Source organism: Dasypus novemcinctus, chromosome 17 (genome assembly GCF_030445035.2).
Source record: "Dasypus novemcinctus isolate mDasNov1 chromosome 17, mDasNov1.1.hap2, whole genome shotgun sequence".
NCBI lineage: Eukaryota > Metazoa > Chordata > Mammalia > Cingulata > Dasypodidae > Dasypus > Dasypus novemcinctus.
In genome coordinates this window covers 53,241,426-53,256,199 of record NC_080689.1, presented here as the reverse complement: position 1 = coordinate 53,256,199, position 14,774 = coordinate 53,241,426, and positions in this window count along the sequence as shown.

Below are 14,774 nucleotides of genomic sequence, written 5' to 3'. Positions count from 1 at the left end.
ACTGAGAAATGTCATTGGATATAGCAACACAGAAAGTATTGGTGACCATGACAACAGCATTTTCATGGAGCAGTGGAACTAGAAGTCATATTCCAGAGCTTCGAGAAGATGCTGAAGGATGAAGAAGGAGGGCCCAGAAAAGCCAAATAGTATAACTCTAAAAGGGAGGGAAGGGAGAGGAAGAAAGAGGGAGGGAAGCAGAGAAGGAAAGAGAAAGAGAGAGAGAACTGGAAGGGGATATAGGGTTGAAGGAAGGTTTTCTTTTCTTTGTTTTGCAGATGAGAGGAAGAGGCCAGTCAAGTGGGGAAGGAAGATTATGGATAGAGTAGACCTTGAGTAGGTAGAGGGGATAAGATCCATAGTATGGGGGCAGGAATTAACTATGGGCAGAAGAGATACCTTTTTCATTGCAGTTGGAGGAAAGAAAAAAAAGAATAAGTGTGAATACAAGTAATTCTGGAGGTGTGCAGTTCAGGAGATGTTCTTATCTAATGGATTCCTATATTTTGTCTCTAAAATAAGCAATGAGGTAAACTGCTTAGAGGGAAATAGGAAAAGGAGGAGTGTAAAATTTGAGAAGCCTGAGGAAGGTCTGAAATGGCTACTGGAGAGAATTGCAGAGACCACTGAGCAGAACTGAGGGGCCTGTTGAGGTTGTAGAACATATTTCCTATTGGCACTGATCTTAGTCATGTGATTCGACCATCAACATTCAGAACCTCCAATATTGGTGTGGGGAGGCAGTTAGATTGATCCAATATTGTTATATTAGTTGTGTTTGGCTACAAGGACAGAAAAGCCCAAATAGCAGTTTCTTAAACATGAAAGAAGTTGATTGCTTTTACATGAAAATCCAGGTAGAGGAATAAGGCTAGAATGGAGCTCCATGGTATCAAGAATCCAGATTCTTTCTGGTTCTTTTCTTTCCCCTTCTCAGGATATGGTTTCTATGTCATGATCCAATATGGTTTCTCCAGCTCCATTCATCTTGTTTGCATTCTAGCCAGCAGGAAGAAGGAAACAGGAGAAGAGCATATGCCACTTCTACTGACGTCCTATTTACCATAGTTTATGATAGTACATCTAGCTGCAAGGGAGGCTGATAAATACAGTGTCAATTGCATCAGACAATGTTAACCAGGATGAATTTATTCAAGAGCTATTACAAAAGGCAATAGAGACAAGAATTAATTCTGAACTCAACTCTGTTGAAACAAGGGACAGTGGAGTTTTTAAGGGCTGGGGTGGGTTAGTGGAAAAGTACTGTAGGTGTTAAAAGAGTGGATCAATGGGATGGATGAGCAATTTATTGAGTTGCTGGTGAGGGCCATTTGGCTAAGAATTCTTTCTTTTACTGTGATTAGGTCAACTGGATAATTAAGGGTCACGATGGGAGGGAGATAACACTCACCTTATCTAAAGGTGAGCGTTTAGGCTGTTTTGGAAAAGAGTCTTTGTTATGGATGACCATAAGCCCAGCTAAATTTTTGAGGTTCTATTTTTAGGGATGAGGGGGTGCCCAGACATTAGGAGATACTAAGAGTCACTGCCACAATTAGGGTTTAGCTGGGGTAGGGACAATGGGGCTAGCAAGAAAACAATATTGTCAAGAGGGCAGTTAAAGTAATAGATATTAACCTGGGTAGGGATTAAGTAAAGTCAGAAGGGAGCCAATACAGATTAGGAAGGAGCTGAGTGGTCTAGTCATTTTTGTTCAGGTCTCCATCCCTATTCAGTGTGGCCCACATACTTTAGGGAAAACGGAAACCCCAGCTTCAAAGGTGTACCCCGATGGTTTAAGCCAATGATCTCAGCAGGGGCACCATTGGCATCTTGGGCAGGCTAATTCCTCACTGTCCAGAACTGTCCTTTGCTTTGCAGGACACTTAAGGCCCCTGACCCCTACCCACTAAAGGCCAGTGGTACTCCCAGTCATGGTGACATTTGCAAATACTCCTAAGAGGGCAGATCTGCTCCTAGCTGAGAACCACTGGTCTAAATTAGACATGCTAATTCCATCTCCCTTGCCACTGTTATTGGCTCCAGGGTAGACAATAATACAGGGCTAAGTGAACCATTGTATGACATTCCCCTCTTCACCAACATTGGCTCGAGCTGTTCAGTTGATGGGAAGTCAGGGTTTGCAAAGGCTTAAAGGCTGAAAACTGGCAGCAGACTTGGTCCAATGGTTAGGGCGTCCGTCTACCACATGGGAGGTCCGCGGTTCAAATCCCGGGCCTCCATGACCTGTGTGGAGCTGGCCCACGTGCAGCGCTGATGCACGCAAGGAGTGCTGTGCCACGCAGGGGTGTCCCGCGCATAGGGGTGACCCCGCATAGGGGAGCCCCACGCGCAAGGAGGGCGCCCCGTAAGGAGAGCTGCCCAGCGCCAAAGAAAGTGCAGCCTGCCCAAGAATGGTGCCACCCACATGGAGAAGTGACACAACAAGATGATGCAACAACAACAAAAAAGAAACACAGATTCCCATGCTGCTGACAACAACAGAAGCAGACAAAGAAGATGCAGCAAAATAGGCACAGAGAACAGACAACTGGGGTGGGGCGGGGGGGGAGAGGAGAGAAATAAAAAGAAAAAAATAGGCTGAAAACTTACTCCTTCTCAGCCCCTGTGAACATAATGAGGAAGCCCAATTACTGCTGGCCTCTAGCCTATAACCACCAGGGGAGCCAGTCCTGGAATGATGCTGACACTGAGGGTGATAAAGAAGACAGAAAGAAACAGTGTCCTTGGTAACCCTAAACTGCTAGAACAACCAACCCCAAGGCCCTCTCCACTGCTGAGTTTTCAGTTACTTGAGCCAGGAAATCTCCATAATGTTTAATCCAGTTAGACTTAAGTTTCCTCTTACTTGTAAATGAAAATACACTAATTAATTTTTAAAAAGTGAAAGAAAAAGGGAGAAGAGGTATGCTGAGCTTGGCTGGATGTGAGATTTTATAAACATTAGTCTCTGTTCTCTCAGACTGGGGGTTGAAAGTAATCAGAACAGTTCCAGCAAAGTGCTAGCAATTTTAAATAAAGTTCTTGTTTAAGCCTTGGGATAATCCAGTGAGGTTTGTATTAACTCCAGTGTATAGAAAAAGAAAAGCAAGACTCCTCCAAGGATCCAAAACTAGTAGCTAGCAAAGGTAAGCCCTAGTGAGTTTGGCTCTAGTGCCCAAGTTCTTTCCATTACTGCCCCAATGCTATACATTGCAAAAGGGGTGGGTATAGCAGTTTGATATTGTTTATGAATTCCAAAAATATATATTGGATTATGTTTGTAAACTGGTCTGATTAAATTATGATTAGGGCTTTGATTGGGCCACATCAATAGCTCAGAGAAACCACACCACAGAGAAGGGTGGTTGGAGTTTTGAGCTAGAGCCTGGGAAGTAAACACACAGGAGAGAGCAGAGCAGCTGAGCCTGGAGAAAACTGGTATCTGGGAAAGAGATGATACTGGAAGAAGCTGGGACCACGGAGCCAAGAGAGGAAGAGGGAGCCTGAACCTTTGCAAACATCAGCAGCCATCTTGTTTGGTGAGGGAAGCAACTTATGCTTTATGGCCTTGTGATGGTAAGCTTCTACCCCAAATAAATACCCTTTATAAAAGCCAACAGATTTCTGGTATTTTGCATTAGCACTCCTTTGGCTGACTAATACAGTAGGAATAACCTCAGTGGGTACAGAGTCCTCTCTTCAATCCTCCCCATACCTCAATCCAGAACCACAGGCAAAACTGACTGAGGTAGTAAGATTGCTTCCCTTGTAGAAGAGATGGCCCACTGACGGGATGTGAGGTACTGTGTTTAGGGATACAAAGCACAGATGGGCCATGGGCTAACTGGGCAGCCAAGACAGCTTATAAAACCAACATGAGCACAGATGAAAAGAATAACCACAATGTGTACCACAGAGGAGGAAGCAGCTCAAAGTTTCCTGGTGAGATGAAAAGTGTTTAATGTTCATTGTCAAGCAGTGAGTATCAGATTTTGGTGCATCTGCATTTTTTTCATTACAGAAACTTTAATTTTTTCCATTTTAACTTATTTTTTGAATAGCTAAGGCATGCATGTGGTATAAATTCAAACTTTACAAAAGGTATACATGAAAAATGTCTTCCTCTCTCCTCCATTCCCCTGTTACCTAGTTCCCCTCCTTGGAGTCAACGACTGTTGACAGAATCAATCCCTCTCTGACCTTTCCCTTTCTCTGTTACAGGCACAGGGACATCAAACTGAGTTCTCTTCATTTAGTAACAATACAGACCTTCCAAATGCAGCAGGGTTAAAATGCACAAAATATATGTATTTTAAAAATTAGTAACTTTATTGTCTACAATGACTTCTTGCTGGAAAGACCCCATATCAGTCAAAGGGATGCTGATGCAAAGTACCAGAAATCTGTTGGTTTTTATAAAGGGTATTTATTTGGGGAGAAGGCTTATAGTTACAAGGCCCTGAAGAGTCCAGCTCAAGGCGGTTTTCTCACCAAAGTCAGCTGCCACATGCTGAAGCAAGATGGCAGGCAACCTGTGCCTGGTCTCTCCTCCTTCTTCCTCGTAAGGGTCCATGGGCCCAGCTTCCGTTCTCAGTTGTAGGCTGGCATAGGGCTCGTCTCTCAGGGCTTCCTGTATCAGTCTGGCATAGGGATCATTTCTTTCCAGGCCTTCTCAGCTGCTCTGTTCTCTTCAGCTGCAAACTATCAGGCAAATGGCCCAGCTCTTCCCGTATCTTTTGTGTGACTTCTTGAGTGAATGTCCAGTTACATAGGCCAAAAAGGGGTGGGGACCCAACCTGAGCGATCCCCTACAGATGTGGCCCAATCAGAAACCATAAACTGATTTTATCAGGTAAACTTAATCAGAGGCCCCTCACCGAATCTAAAACAATCAAAGGGCATCACACCCAGAGGAACAAACCAGTCTACGGACATAATCCTTCTCTTTTGAGGATTCATAAATAACCTCAAACTGACGCAATCACCATACTTGGTGTAAGTGGAAAACACTTGCTCTTGCCAGTTAAAGGTTCCTTTAGGTTCAAAATGGTCTCTTTCAGGAAATTACTCAGTCTTTCAGAGTTTCTTCCTCATTCAAGTCTTCTCCTCTCCCCTCCTCTTTCCCAAGATGACACCCAGGGGGAAGGGAAGCTTATGGAGAGGCACAGAGGCAGTTTGCCTGCCGTCCTCTGGTCCCTTCATCCTCCTCTGGCCCCACATTGGTGTCAGCTACTGACAGCCACGGTCCCTTCCACAGACAAAAGCCACACACCCTGCAGCCTCCTGGCCCCAGGCCAGGCCCCCATTCATCCTGTCAGCCTCCAGCATTCCCTCAGGGGATCTCTGTCAGGCCACACACAGGCCACGGGGTACTGCACTCACTGTCTCACAGCCTTCTGCATTTCTACTTCTCTGTAGTTGCCCCAATTCCAAATAGAAAGTAGGGTCCCTGCCTCTTCCACTTTAGGATTCCCCCTCCACTTGTCCGGGGCAACCTTATGCTCACACCTCTGAATCTCCCCACTTCCTGCCTGCTGCTGAAATTTTTCCACTCATGGGAAAATGGCTGTGACGTCACATCCTGTGTTCTTCCCAGCCCTGTCAGTGATCAGTGTTCAGGGGCAGTCCTCCAAGCTCTGCCTCATCGCGAATACAAATACGTTCTTTTTTCTTTCTTTCAACAAAGTCTGGCTTTTGCTAATCAAAAGCATTTGATTAAAATTATTGTCTGGCTATCAATTCTTTAGAATCCTATTTTGAAACTCCAAGTTAAACGGCGACTTACTTGTTCTCAGTTGGGGTTTTTCTCCCTGTGACTCGATACATGCCATGGACTCAAAGGGTGGGGGAGCCAGCAGGACAAACAAGGGTTACTGGAACACAATTGCGTTGGTTTGTTATCTCCATTACATCAGCATAAGGTTTCCAGGGCCAGATGAAGGGAAGCGAAGTTCAATGTGGTAAATGCTCCTGAATGATGAGCTTATAACATGGTCTGCCCACTGCTGCCGAAAACTTCATGGTCCACAGACTGACCGTGATTGAAGCTGAACTACGGATTCCACCAGCATCCATCCAATTACTCAGATGTAAACCTGAGTTATTCCGGATCCCTCTCTTTTCTTCACACCCCACATTTAATCCATCTGCTCTTCTGGGCTGCCAAGAAGGGGGGCCTTAGAAGGGGGGCCTTTTTCTAATTTTCACAGAAACGCTGTTTGGGCCAGCAGCAGCCTTGTTGCTAAGCCAAGCCACCGTCTCCATGATCTGTCACTTGGTCTTCTGCCATGGCCCCCTCCCTGGTGTCCCAGCTTCTATGTTTGGCCTCCTGTAATCCATTCTCCACAAAGCAACCAGAGTTATCTTTTAAAAATATAAATTAGATCATATCACTTTCCTGCTTGCCTGCTTTCAGTCCTCCAACAGCTTCCCATCAGTCTTTGACTTGGGGTTCTGCCTCCTCTTCAGCCTCATCTCAACTTTTCCCCAGCCTGCCCTTTTCCTGGATATCAGCCACATTGCCCTTTCTGCCCTCAAACACAGCAGGCTCATTTCCACCCCAGGTCCTTTACACTGACTGTTTCTCTGCTAGGAAAGCCCTTCCCCAGATTGTCCTTCTCAGTCTTCAGAGCCTTTAGTTGTTTAAACTGTATTATTTATTTGTTTGTTTGTGTGTTTACTACCTATCTCCCCCTTACTTGGAATGCAACCACCTCCAACAGGGACTTGGTCTGTATTTCTTGCATTAAACAGTGCCTAATAAGCACTCAATAAAAGTTTGTGACCTGAGACCAAATAATTTCACCAGAGGGAAAAAAGGAAGAAAAAATTTTTTAACTCAATAAGCACTGAGTCAATACCATTTTATTCATTTGCCATTTAGAAGAAATCATCTGATTCAATTTATGTTAGGAAATCCTAGAGTTAATGTGGTTTTCTGGTGAGAAACTTAACTGCAAGATGGAACTAGAGCTTATATTTATAGATACACAGAAAGGCAGCTTTTTCAAATAATTAAGTCAGAACAAAGTGTAAATTGTTAGCCTTATTTGCCAGGTAAAATGTGAATGATTTGCATGTGTGTTAGTGTGTGTGTAACCTGCTGCAGATCACCTGCTATTTTAGGGTCCCCTGATGGCTCCAGCTCTGAATGTTGTTTATTTGATTCTTTTTGCTTTAAATGTGGCTGACTGGGTAGGACAGATCAGAGGCAAGAGGTAAAAAGAGGGACAATGTTGATGATTTTTCAGGCACACTATCAAACAACCACAAAATCTTTGAGTATTTCTTGTACTTTCAACCCTGAAAAACTAATTTGTCCTCGACGTGGGCTAAAAATTGTAAATAACTGAAACATCAGAAAGTTCTGAGCAGCCACACAAACACTGAAGTGGGGACTTCAAAACTTTGCTTTGGATGATGTGTTTAGGAAAAAGATGCAGAAAAATTGGACCTGTCTTGGTCAGAGTAGATGAGGTCAGCATCGTTCTCCATCCCTGGTGTCACGGTGTTTTAGTCCCTAATTGCCAAAACTGATATCATACAGTGGGTTGACTTAATTTATTGGCTCGCAGTTTCAGAGGCTAGAAGGCTTGCTTCCTCCTGAGGTCAGTATCTTCTGTCTCTCTGGCAATTTTGGGGGTTCCTTGGCTTCTCCTTCACATGGAAATGCACATTACATCATCTTCTCCTTCCTCCTCCAGGTTCTATTTTTCAAAAAGATTTATTTATTTATTTATTCCCCCCTTCCTCCCCCCGTTGTCTGCTCTCTGTGTCCGTTTGCTCTGTGTTCTTCTGTGTCTGCTTGTATTCTCATCAGGCAGCACTGGGATCTGAGTCTCTTTTTGTTGCATCATCCTGCTGCATCAGTTCTCCATGTGTGTGGCACCACTTCTGGGCAGGCTGCGCTTTCACGTGGGGTGGCTCTCCTTGTGCAGGGGCCACTCCTTGTGCAGAGGGCACCCTTACGCAGAGACGTCCCTGCGTGGGCCGGCACTCCTTGCTCACAGAGGCACTGCTCGTGGGCCAGCTCGCTACACAAACCAGGAGGCCCTGGGTGTCAAACCCTTGGACCACCTGTATGGTAGGCAGATGCTCTATCTCTTGAGCCACATCTGCTTCCCCCTCCTCCAGGTTCTGTTGATGTCCAGCTCCTGGCTGCTCCCTGTGGCCTCTCTCTTTCTGGGTCCAATTTCCTTTGCTCCTAAGGACTTTAGCAATATTGGGTGAAGGTCCATCCTCATTCAGTCTGGGCACACATTAACTAATAACATCTTCAAAGGGCCTGTTTACAAAGGAGTTCACGCTCACAGGACCAGGAGTTGAGACCTGCATGTGCCTTTTGTGGAAGACATGATTCACACTCTAATGCACAGTGTCTGAAATCTCTACCATCAGAGGTTCATTTTTTATGCTGGAGTGCTCTTTTTAAATGCATATATTCCTGGAAACATATTAGACTAATTCATTGAGATATTGAAACTAATTAAATCTATGTTCCTCCCAGTGGGAGAGATCACCATTAAGGGAGCTCTGAAAGGGCAAGAAAGTGATGCATCCAGGGAGAAGGCAAGCACCAACTCTGCCCTTTTCGGAAACCTAGAATGGACCTACTCTCTGGCAAAACAATGTAGCATCAAGATCATACCTCTTCTGGTGGGAATCAGTATCATAGTTGTTGATCTGTTTTGAATAATGATATTGTGGGGCAAATGATTTTTTATGAGTGAGTTTGTGAGGTGATTTACTGTATCTGAGATGGTAGTAGAAATGAAGATTTTTTTACACTGCAAGTGTTGCTATGCAATATGAATTTTGATGGATTTTTTTCAGTTGGAGTCCCAACAGGAAACAGATGGCTCACTCAAATTAGGATAATGTGAGGAGGGTTTATTTCCAAGGGGGCTATTTACAAGGGAACGGGTGGAATGTAATGGAATCACAAGGTGTAGTCCTATAAATCAGATTTAGAAGCAGCAAAGTGGACCCTTAGGCCTTAAGGGACAAGAGCAAAGAGTGATTTTCAGAACCTGGAAAGGGAGTATCCTTTGGAGTAGACCACCTTGAGGGGAGCGGAGATGTTTACCTAAGGGGCACCACAAACCAGAGGCAACCTCACTTGGAAACAGCCAAGGGAATAAATACCTTGACCCTTCCCTTCTCCTCCCTCTGGTCTTCTGGCAGAGATACCCATTGGTCAAACCCACCTGGAAGCCAAAGGGCCAGGGAGCCCATTTGTATGAGTCAGCCTCTCGTGGCAGAGAGCAAGGTAGGAAAGGGTGGAGAGTGGATCTGGAGGAGCAAATGGAAGATACCCACCGTAATGATGCTTCTGTTCACTTGGCAAGGAATGCTGAGGAAGAAGCAGCCTCCTTCCTTCAGCAAGCATCAGAAGGCAGCATACAGGCTGGGGGAGAGGAGAGGAATGTCCTTAAAATCAGATTTGAAGTTTTAATTTCCAGGAGTGGGCATTCTAATTTTTGCCTTGGGACTGTTTTTGTAACTTTAAAGTGGCCATAGGCCAGACCTCAGAGTGACCAGAAAACTTAAGGCCTGCCATCCCAGAGCTGAGGAAAATGGACCCCTGTCCCCCACTTCATGTGTATGTAAAGGAACAGTGGGAGACAAAAATAAACTTGTTTTGATTAGGTGAGAGAATTATGCTTATTCCTCTTACCACTTACATAATCCTTTCCAGGTTTCTCACTTTATGGGCAATGAAAAGGAATCCCAGAGAGCCATTTCACACCATTTCACAATCCACACTAGAAGCATGGAACTGAAGCATCTGTAGGCCTACATAAATAGTTAGCTCTAGGGCAAACTCCAAACAAGGTCCAAGGTATTGGCTGCCTACCTTTTGCTGCGTCCCTTGGCTGCAGACATAAGTCTCAGGTGGCACAGTATCTGATGGGTAGGGCAGTTCCCCTGGCCAGGCCAGACTTCCTTGTCACAGTGATGTGTACCTCCACTGTGAGATTTAGACCTCAGCTTTGTGGTTCAGAAACTCACTTTCCTCTGTTTACCCAAGAATAATCAGGCCCTAGTGATTTGATGTGTTTGCCAACCTCACAACAAACCTACAGGTAAATCAAAATGCCTGTTGAGTTATGCTGAGAAGTGTTGTCAGAGACAAGACTGGTTTTAGCTGGTCAGCACGTCTTCTCACTGAATTGTGAAGAAAGGGAATGTAGACGAATCAGTCATCCATTTTAATTCTCAAGAAAATTACTCGGAGTACAAATTCTTTCACTAGTAGGTCAAAAGTATAGATTCAGGAGAACATATGATTCATAATTTGCTTAATTGACCAGACACCCTACTTTTTACAAATTTCTGGGTGATTTGATGTGCATATACCAGAACATGGTAAAACCTGGGTAAAACTTTGATTAGCCAGAACTTAATTAGAACTCTTCACTTAAAAGAACTTCTTTTGGTATATGTTCCAGTTATCAATTTTTTCCTCTCAGTTCCAAATCTACCCTCCACTGTCCCGCTTCGTGAAACTGTAGCTGGACCCTGTAAACATTTGTCCTTCACAGATGGCACGGTGTTAAGACTGTCAGCTAAGGGTGCTGGAGGGCAACTGCCGGAGGAAATGGCTTCTCTTCCTGGGCCGGATGTACTTTCCTTCTTCCCCTGCGGTCAGGAAGCCCCTAGCGTGCCTGAACCCCAGATGTGCTCACCCCCAGGGCGGCTCACGGGCACTCCGGCAGCCCGTTCCTTGTGTACCAGCCCCAATCTGCAGCACCTCAGTAAACTTCTCTAACACTGCACCCTCTCCAATGAGTCCATCCCCTCAGCTTGAGGGAGAGGAGATTTTTCAAAACGTGTTCCTTCCTGGGGTAGTTGACCTCAGCCCTGCAGTAAGCATTCTCAGTGGGGGTGAAAACTGGTTCTTGGCTGGCGGAGATGAAAAACATTGTAGGCATCTCAACGGCGTGTGGCCCTCCACCGTCCCAGTACATAAATAGATATACAGTATATCTGTCATAGTAAAATTTAATAGGGGCAAGGGTGGGGTGATAAGAAAAAAAGATGTCTAAAAAGGCTCCTTAGGGGAGTAATAATGAAAAAAAAGTGTTGAGAAGCACTGTCCTAGAAGTAGTAGCTGCTCTCTATGGTCCAGTATTCCTGTACTGTTTAGAGTTTTTGTTCTCTCTCCATAGTTAATCCTGTTTCTAGTTGAAATATTTTATCTTCGACTTTCCCTGTTCAAATTACCATGTGGTTTTCTGTCTCCTGACTGGATATTTTATTTTTATTTTTTTTGTCAGAAAAAGTTGTGGGTTTACAGAGCAATCATGCATAAGATACAGGATTCCCATATATCACCCCACCCACAGCACCTTGCATAGGTGTGGAATGTTTGTTACAATTGATGAGAGCACTTTTTTTTAATCATTGTATTATTTTTTTTAAAGGAGGTACCAGGGTTTGAACCTAAGGCCATGAACATGGGAAGTAGGTGCTCAACCACTGAGTTACATCCACTCCCAAATGTACTATTTTTTAAGAGTAGCAACAGCATTTATTGAGAGATTTTATGTCCTATGCACTGTGTGAAACATTTTACATAGATTACCTCATTTAAAACACACAATATACAGACCTGTGAAATATGCCTTATCATTATTACTTTTTTTAACTAGAGAAGTTGTATGTTTATAGAAAAATCATGTAAAAATACAGTGTTTCTATACCCCCCATTGTTGACACTCTGCATTAGTGTAATACCTTTGTTACAAATGATGAAAGAATGTTAAAACAGTACTATTATCTATAGTCCATAGTTTACCCTAGGTATATTTTTTCTCTCATATACCACCATCCTGCCTGGATCTTGAATGTTACAACACACTTGAATTCTATGAAAAGGCAACCAATAATTGAAAATATGCTAAAATCAGAGGCTTACACACACACACACACACACACACCAAGATATGTCCTAGAGTCCTCAAGCCTGTAGAGATTGATCTCTTGCTACTTGCGTCTTATACGATAGGGATCTATGTTCATAACTGTGATCTTGGGACCATGAGAGATGCTGAATGGCCAAAAACAGGTTGTTAGTCTAAATTTAGTACAGCAAAAGACTCACAAAAAAACTACAGTTGAAACAAATCAGGTTTCCTGGAAAGCCTTGGACTAGTATAATGAATAATAAAGATACTGGGAGCAGAGGTGGCTCAAGCCACCCTCCTACTGAAGAGTGATTAACTCAAGTTTTTGCAAGGGAGACAGCTCCCTCCCACATAGGAGGTCCCAGGTCCAGTTCCCGGTGCCTCCTATAAAGAAGATGAGCACACAACCAAGCACAGACACAGAGCGTAGACAGCGAGTGCAAGCAATGGGCGGGGCATAAACAAATAAAAGGGAATGATTGGTTTTAAAAAATAAAGATGCTAAATACATCAATTCATTTGTGACTCTTTTATTAAGTACTTATTTTTTTAAAAGATTTCTTTTTTATTTCTCTCCCCTTCTCCCCTCCTCCCCCCACCCCACCACCCCCATTGTCTGCTCTGTGTGTCCATTCGCTGTGTGTGTTCTTCTGTGTCCACTTAAATTCTTGTCAGCAGCACCAGGAATCTGTGTCTCTTTTTTTGTTGTGTCCTCTTGCTGCGTCAGCTCTCCTTGTATGCTGCACCACTCCTGGGCAGGCTGTGCTTTTTTAACGCAGGGTGGCTCTCCTTACAGGGAGCATTCCTTGTGCATGGGGCTCCCCTACGCGGGGGACACCCCTGCATGGCACGGCACAACTTGCGCACATCAGCAATGCACATGGGCCAGCTTACCACAAGGGTCAGAAGGTCTTGGGTTTGAACCCTGGACCTCCCATGTGGTAGGCGGATACTCTTATTAATTGAGCCAAATCTGCTTCCTTATTAAATACTTATAAGGTGCCAAGCTCTGTAGTAATAATGATTATAATGATGATAATGACTAACATTTGTTGTGTACTTACTATGTGCCAGCACTGTTCTAAGCTCTATATCTCTCTGGCAACAAGGTTGAGAATGGGTAGGAGAAAGTCAAGAGTGAAAGGAGGGAGGCCAGTTAGAAGGCTACTGCAGAAGTCCAGACATCAGATCATGTGTCTTGGACTAGGAAGACAGCTGGGAAATAGAGAGCATACTGCTGACTTACTGGTGCCCCAATCAGAAAGGGCTTTCTCACCACCAACCAGTTCACACCAGAATAGTCATTCAATTCACTAACTGAGAAACAGGGCTAGCGATGAAAATAGAATATTTCTTTATAAAGGTCCTACTATGTGGGCAATACTGTGCTACACTATGTTAGGTGTACCCAATAAAAATAATATAATCACATTTTTTGTGCCTTATGGCCCCTTATAAAGCTATCAGACTATAAAACTAATAGAAGAACATATAGAATATCTTTATGACTCTGGGATAGGGAAGAACCTCTTATATCAGACTCTGAAAGCACAAGCCCTAAGAGAAAACTTTAACAGATTTGACTGCATCAAAATTAAAGATTTCTGTTCAATAAAGGTCATTACTTATGTGCCGTATGACCCAGGAATTCCTCTCCTCACAGGTTCATAAGGAGACCTGTACAAGGAAGGTCATCACAGGATTGTTTGTGGTGCAAGGGAGGTGGAGGTAGCCTGGAGATCCATCATGAAGGGGATGTTATGTTAAAAGTATCAGACCCGTAACATGAAACCTTATGCAGCAGTTAGAAAAAAATTCTCTAGATATGCATAAAGCAACATGGATAGAACTTAAAGACAGCATTACGTAAAAAAAAAGCAAGAAACAGAAGATGATCCACTGACCAATAGGGAATTAAAACATATATTCATACAATAATATTATATAAAAACAACTCAAGGAACATGCATATGCAAGAACATATTCAATACACTAGAGCACTTGCCGAAGTTAAGGGGAAAGGGAGAAAATAATCAAGTAAAATAAAACAAGAAAATGTCTCACGTGGTAGATGATAGTGTACCAAGAACTGAAGAGTGATTAACTCAAGTCTTTGCACTTGAAGTCTAAAAGAAAAAACAGAAGCTCTAAACCCCATCTTTCCTGAAGCTTTTCATTCCACAAGTGGGGTGCGATGCCTGCCTTTAGATAATCTGTGTAAACAGCTGCTCACGCAGCAACTCCAGCTCCGTGTGCCTAGCTCCTCCATCTAGGTCTCGGGGGAACCCTGAGCACAGCACAGGCATCCCCAAAGAGCCAGAGGTGGGAGTAAAAGCAAGTGGAGGATACTCGCAAACTGAACTCTATACATCAAATCCCAAATGCAGCCCTATTTATGAAACTAGAAGTGCAGTGTGAGGCCAAGAATGGCCATGGCGGGGTGGCCCATCAGTGACACCAGCTTAGTTATTTCAATCGAACAAAAAGAAAACGTATTTGAAATATTATCTAACTATAAAAAGCAGAAAAGGAGTCAAACAGGTAGCTCCAAGTCATCTGCAAAAACAATTTCGTTGGCAAAAGTAGATTATCTGGTATCGCAAGGCAATAGAAATTGCATATACATATGTGTACATATAATTTCTTTAAAGTGTATTGATTTTGTTTACTTTGAATCGCCTTCCGTCAAACAGGAAACACAAAAGAGCCTGGTTTCATTCCAGGACTCTTCTTTTAAAGGCTGCCAGGTCTGTCCTCTTACAGAGAAAGAAAGAGAACAAGACTGACTATTTCTCTGTTTCTGAGAAGGGGCTTGTCTGACCCAAGTCCTCACAGCTGCATACACCACCTGTGGAATGAATC